Source organism: Mastomys coucha, unplaced genomic scaffold, assembly GCF_008632895.1.
Source record: "Mastomys coucha isolate ucsf_1 unplaced genomic scaffold, UCSF_Mcou_1 pScaffold15, whole genome shotgun sequence".
NCBI lineage: Eukaryota > Metazoa > Chordata > Mammalia > Rodentia > Muridae > Mastomys > Mastomys coucha.
In genome coordinates, this window is record NW_022196897.1 from 156,123,163 (window position 1) to 156,130,256 (window position 7,094).

General features: G+C 45.4%; 1 protein-coding gene across 2 annotated transcripts in view; it reads left to right on the top strand.

Annotated features, from left to right (window-relative positions):
• Positions 1–7,094, top strand: part of Tshz2 (teashirt zinc finger homeobox 2) — a 462,303-nt gene that overhangs the window by 357,686 nt on the left and 97,523 nt on the right. The gene's annotated exons all lie outside the window — the stretch shown is intronic.

Below are 7,094 nucleotides of genomic sequence, written 5' to 3' on the forward strand. Positions count from 1 at the left end.
TCCCACACCCTGCCCGCTCAGCGCCCACACCCTGCCCGCTCAGCTCCCACACCCTGCTCGCTCAGCGCCCACACCCTGCCCGCTCAGCTCCCACACCCTGCCCGCTCAGCGTCCACACCCTGCCCGCTCAGCTCCTTCCTGTCCTGTATCTGTTGGCAAGGTGTCACGTGCTTTCCAAAGAAACAGGAAAAAAAGGATAATAAAGATAAATAAAAATCAGTAGAAGAGAAAACAAAGGATTTTCATTGGTTAGTATTGTTTGTCTCTCAAGAACACCTAAGTTTGTAATTTTTCTCTGTGTGAAAAAAAAATTTTTAAATAAATACCATTCTTCTGAATTCATTCATTTTGTCAAATATATCACCTGTTTTCCACCAGGCAGGGTGAATCCAGCCTCTCTCTCGAGCATATTTGATACTCATTATTACATAAGACTTCCTCTGAATATAAGAGCCCCATAAAAAATTTATGTTGTTTTTAGTGTTATAATTACATATAGAATTATTTATGATGATAATACAAGTACATTATTATATAATTGTATTATTGTCAGAAGTTGTATTAGAACAAAACTCAAACTTAAAGGCAAATTGTATATTTAACTTAAAATAACTCCCAGCTCATTTTACATTCTAAGCTAGTCAGGGCAAGTAATTATTAAAAAAATGGCTTCTGGGACAAAATTCTCCAACTGTATGTGTTCAAAATACAACTACATGGGCTGGAGAGGTGGCGCACTGGGTAGAGCACCTACCACACAAGCATTAATATCCTGAGGCTGAAACAGGCAGAGCTGCCTGTCTGTAATCCTGGCCCTCCTACAGTGGGAGGGGAGGTAGAAAAGAGACAATACCCAGAAACATAAAGGTCAGTGAGGAACCCCGGCTAAACAATGTGAAGGTCTGGGACCAACACCCACAGTCATCCTCTGACCTCCGCGTTTGGGCCACGGCATAGACATGCACATATATACACAAACGCACAAGTGGACACAACCCCATGAAAGTCTGACTAGGTCATTTTGAGAATGATACAGACTAAATGAGACTCTTTATATACTCAAACGAGAGCATTCTCCTCCCTGTGCTGACGATGCCTAGTCAGAACCTGTAAACCCCTGATCTTTGAGCTCCGGGGCCAGGGTTATTTGTGTCTCTTGCGGCTCCCCTAAAGCGACCAGACTCACAGTCTCTCTATTCTGGAAAACAAGATGACAGTATCATGACACAGACCACCAGGAGAGAGAGCAGAGATGCTTCTACAAAAATGAAATTCTGCTCTTAGCCTCAGCTAAGCTTTCCCAACTGGAGAAATCTTCCTGTGAAGTTCCAAAGAATTGGGGAAGTTTCACTTTTAGCTCAGCAACTCCTAGGAGGAGCATGGTACTCCAGGCATTCCTGAGAGCTGGGACGATGGAGCTGCAGTTAGTATAATGTGAATATGATTAAACTACATCAGGCCGTTTTGGTCTGTGTCTCAAGGGGTTGGAGTGAGCAACAGTAGCTGTTCCTGACATTCACAGAACCCACGGAAGCGTTCGTCAAGGAAGCCGGTCTGTAGTTGGGATGTTAATAATCAGAGCACTTAGCACAACCTACTGTGACCTAGGCCCTGTGCAAGGCCTAGAAAACTCTTATTTCATCTTCACAAAACCCAAAGATCTCAAGTTGTCCCCATTTCTCAGAAGGCAAAAACGAAGGTCCAGGAACTAAATATCCTAAATCAAGGCCCAGAATCCGTAAATGGTGGACACAAGGTGTCAGGCGCCAAGCCTGGAAACCAGCGTGCTAACTAGGGACTAAGCTCTTTCTTGTCATTCTTTTGATTTTGTTCATTAAAAAAAAAAAAAAAAAAAAAAGTTTCCTCTAGCCCAGGCTGGCAAAGTCGATGCATACCCAAGGATGGCCTAGGACTCTCATTCTCTAGCTTCTACCTCCCATGTGCTGAGATTACACATGTGTGTGTATTGCCACACACAGCTAACATCTTTGTTTAATGTCTTGTAAGTCACTCCCAGCGGTCAGTGCTGAAGCTAATGTGACTTTGTACAAGACCGCTTCCAACTTCTTCCAACCCGGGGAGCGGAGTTCAGTCTCTGCTTTTGAACCATTCAAGCGTAGGAGAGTCTATTGCCTGGAATTCTGCACAAGGATCTACAGCCCCCACCCCAGTTCCTCCAGGACCTCCCCAGATGGCTGTGTTAGCAGGCTCTCTCCTTAGCATCGGCTGTGAAGGCTTTGCAAACAGAATACACCCCAAAGCCTGTGAGCGTCGTCTCCACACCCACAGCAATGAGCACACTCCTCTAGCATTTACCCAGGATCTTTGAATTTAGATGCTGGGTCAAGAAAGAATGACAGTTTCACAGGAAGCTGTTCTTTAGGAGAAATGATATTTTTAGCATCTTCCCCGGGCCTGCAACCTAATAAGTAGATATTGTCCTGGTGACAAATGACAGCTCTTCTGAGAAGAATTACAAGTGTGGGTATTAAGCTGAGACTATCTCTCTCTCCCTCCCTCCCTCCTTCCTTCTCTGTCTCCCTCCTTCCCTGCCTTTCTCCCTCCCTCCCATTGCCGCCTCCTTCCCTCTCTCCCCTCACACCCCAGGATGATATGTAGCCCTGTCTGGCCTGAAACTGATGTGTTTACCAGGCTCGCCTCAAACTTGCAGCAATCCTGCTGCCTCGGCTGCACAAGTACTAAAACTACAGGCATGCACCACTATGGCCTGGTCTTCCCCACATTTCCGTTTGTGGAGTGAGTGTGGATTCAGGCACAGAATTATAGGTGCATTTTGTATTGTTGTTTTGTTTTTCAAGAAAAGGTTTCTCTGTGTAGCCTTAGCTGTCCTGGAACTCACTCTGTAGACCAGGCTGGCCTTGAAGTCAGAGATCTGCCTGCCTCTGCCTCTGCCTCCAGAGTGCTGGGATTAAAGGCGTGCATCACCAGCACCTGACTTCACCTTGAGTTTCTGTTTGAGTTTACATTGATCTCAGCTGACGGAAGGTCCTGTCTCAGTCACTGTGGAAGCTTCTTTCCAGAGATTCCTTTTTTGTTGTTACTTATTTTGCGACAGTGTCTCACTATGTATTCCAGGCTGGCCTGGAATTCATAAATGCCTCTGTCCCTGTCCCTGCCTCTGCCCTGCATGGCATTTTTATAATGTTCTATTTTTCATTTCCTTTCAAATTTTTTTTATTTAAAATGTAATTATATCATTTTCCCTTCTTCCTCTCAAATTCATGGCTTCTTTTTAATCATTTTGTATATATGTATATATTATGCATATACATGCATAAATATATAAATACAACCTGCTGCACCTGATTACTGTTGCACATACATATATGGTTTCAGAGCTAACCACTTGGGACTGGATAACAATTAAGAGCTCACCCCCAAGCATGACTATTTCTCCCACTGTCCGAATTTCTTAGTTCCCTGTAGCTCTGTGAGATTCACCCTTTCATGTTAGCATGTCTCTCGATGCTGGCATCATGAAGCCTTAGTGCAGGAATCATATCATGGATGGATCTATTCACCGAGGCTCTGCACCCCTGGCCAATTGTCTGCTGCGTGTCTATCAGCTGTAGCTTCCTGTAACGGTCAATGTCTGTTGCAAAGAGAAAGTGTTTTGATGAGGACTAAGAGCTACACTTACCTACGGCCATAAGGATTGGTCTTTTATTTGCTGTGTAGCACTACATTTTTAACATCTACCTAGTGTGGGTGCATCCATATGCAAGCATGCATATGTGTGTGTATGTTTATCCACATACATGCACACACGTACATATGCATATGGAGGTCAGAGGAGGACAACTTTGCCGGCCTCAGAAATTTTTTGGTTTTTGATTTTTTTTCAAGACGGGGTTTCTTTGTGCAGCCCTAGCTGTCCTAGAACTCACTTTGTAGACCAGGCTGGCCTTGAACTCACTGAGATCTGCCTGCCTCTGCCTCCTGAGTGCTGGGGTTTCATTTATCCCAAGGACTGAGAAGTAGCACGGGTGCTCAGTGGTGAGAGCTAGAGATTCCAAGCATGCTGGCACATGCAAGGTGATTCCTCGCTAGGAAGACAGCCTGGCATCCTTGGGGCATTCCTGGGGGTGAGGCACACCACCCCCTTATCCTCTCAGACTGCTCCACATATGAATCTGAATTTTACAAGACAAGAACCACATACCAGGAAATCACACTGTAAAGGCCTACTGTGTGTAGCTCTCAAGTCTCCAAGACACACAAGCCCCAGTCCTAAGGTATGTGGAGCATATCAGAAAATCACATTGGGAAGTCCCAGTCTACCTTCATGACGTCTGGACTCTAGGTTTCTATGGACAGGGGTGAGCAAGTGATTGCTTTAAAGTACTTGAATGTTAACACGTGAATTAATTTATTATGAGTAGTTCTATTTTGTTTACCCTTTGGGAGTTATAGTTGTGTTACATAGTGTAGGAATGTCAACAAATGTTCAGCCTACCCACCCCAACCGGACAAGCATCTTCATCCTCACCTTACCTGTCTCCCTTCACTTCCAGGCATTGCCGTGGCCTTGGGATAACCGGGTGAGACAGCAGGTACAAACACTCCAGGAGGAGCCCTTGATTAATCGTAGGTAGTGAGCTGATTTATAATTCCTATTGTTTCATAATCCCAAGGTGTCAGCTCCTACAGGTACCTAGTTGCCCTCAGGGGCAGCTGGCTGGCGCATTACTGGATAGACCCATCACACCCTCATCTTCCAACATGATTGTCTAGGAGCATTTCCCACACTGATTGTTTATTAAATTCTTATCTTTGCCTCCGAGGCCACTTCTGGGGAACCAAGACTAACATGGGCCAGTGCCAGAATCTTATGTTTTAGCAGAAACACCTGGTGCACTGGGATCGAAAGTATCATTCCACACTCCAACAAAGTCTGGCGTTTCGCTCAACGCCAAAAATGTGTCGTGGGGATAGTGATTGTCCTGCTTCCTATGACCCTTTAGGGACAGAGATTCCTTTCCAATTCAATCTTGGGCACGATCAGTGTTCCAGCCTTGAAGAACCACTGAACACTATGAACCATTCCCTGTTGCCCAGGGTTACAGCTCAGACCCACAGAAATAAATCAAATGGATCCCTGACTACACTGCCTGGGACGTGAAACTCATGCCAATGAAAGCATCTCCTGTTCTCCATCTTTAATTGTAGCAGGAGCCACAGAATACTTACCCTTTGAGCCAACAAGTTTTCGCTGAGTACCCGCTATACACTAAGCTCTGGGTACACAATGGTGAATTAACAGATGGAATTGTTTCCTTTATCAGAGGTTGGCAGAGCCTATGCTGGGCCACTTTGCCCTGTCGTAACAAACCACTCGGGATAAGCAACTTGTAAGAACTAGAGGTCTATTTTGACCCATGGTTCCGCTGGCTTCAGCCCATGGTCCCTTGGCCCTGGACCGTGGTGAGGCAGGACATGATAGTGGAGCTAACCTGTAGAACAAAGACACTCACCTAGTGGTGTCCAGAAAGCCAGGCAGTAAAGAAGGGGCTTGGGGCTTAAATATTCCCATGGGGGTATGTTAGTTACTGTTTCTAGGTGGTTCTCAGTTCTGAAAAAAAGGAAAAAAAAGAAAAAAAAAAGCTACTTTTCTGTTGCTGTGATCAAATACGGTCACCAAAGCAACTTGTAGAAGAAAAAGTTATCTCTGCTTGTTGTTCCAAAGAGATGAGAGTCTATCGTGGCAGAGAAGCAAGGCAACAAGCAACAGACAGGAGGCAGAAGCAGGCATTTGAGAGCCCGCATCTTCAACCAGAAACACAACTCACAAGTTCTATGAGGTACTTAATCAAAGCTCACCATGATGCACTTCCTCCAGCAAGTCCACACCCTCTAAGCCTCCACAAACAGCGCCACCAACTAGTGACCGGGTGTACAGATGTCTGAGCCTATGGAGGACATTCTCATCAATCTACTACAGGAGGCATGCCTTTGATGACCTAATTTCCTTCAACTAGGCCAAACCTCTTGAAAGCTCCACAAGCTCCCCATACCAGAGATTCAAGGCCATCACCGCATGGGCCTTTGGAGGCTACTTATCCAGACCATATCAAATACTAATGGTAATTTTAATATAACATAGCACATGAAGTATGTTTGGTGTTCTTGGCCCTAATGAGAGAAACAAAACAGAGAAAGAGAACTACATCGGGAACCATTTGATTTTAAAAGGCAGGGGGGAGAAGATCACTGTGCCCAACAGTGATAATGGTAACTGACAACAACCTTAATGAAAGTCAGGGTTTGAGTCCCAACCAAAAGAGTAGTACATGTGGTGGAGGCTGGGGGGGTCCAACCACCAGAAGATTCCTGCTGTGAAAATGCCTAAAGATGGCATATCTTCTGCCTTTCCCATCATGCCTTAGGACTAGCCAGCTCCCTGGAGAACTAATAGCCAACCAGATAGTGTTCCTCCATCTTAGCATGTTCTAAGTTTCCTTCCTTCTTGATTTTTAAGAGCAAAGCTAGGAAGTATGCTGGTTTTTTTTTTCCTTCCCATCTTCCCTAAGATCTTCTCTAAAGCTGTCATCCCCTGCCTAAAGGATGGAAAGGAGAGAAAAAACAGAGCCTAGGTTAAACTGGGTACACGCCTCTTCTTCCCAGAATCTGGGAATTATCTTGCCATATCTATAGTTCACAGGGGAGGCCACGGATTTGTTGATGTTTTGCTTCAAAGTCTTAAAAATAGCATGTTATTGGAGATTCCAGAGGGAAAACCCCAAATAGGCGAACCATACTGGCTCCTGGAGCACAGGCCTTGGCACAGGCCTTGGCATAGGGCATCATGTTGGCAGAACCTGTGCCCACGCTGACAGGATGCACGGCCAACTCCAACAGAACTTCCAGCGGGAGTTTTATGACCCTCTTTCATCCAAGCAGCGATTTGGGCAAAGGCATGATTGCTTCTAATTACTTTGCTCCTGTAACTATAGCCAAGTCCTCTGTCAACCTGCCTGGTCCTGGAACAGGTTGTGTTTTAGGAAAGAGAAGCCTCTTGTAAAGTGTAGAGGTGCTAATGGCCACCCTCCAGGATGCTGGTCCCATGTGCCAGG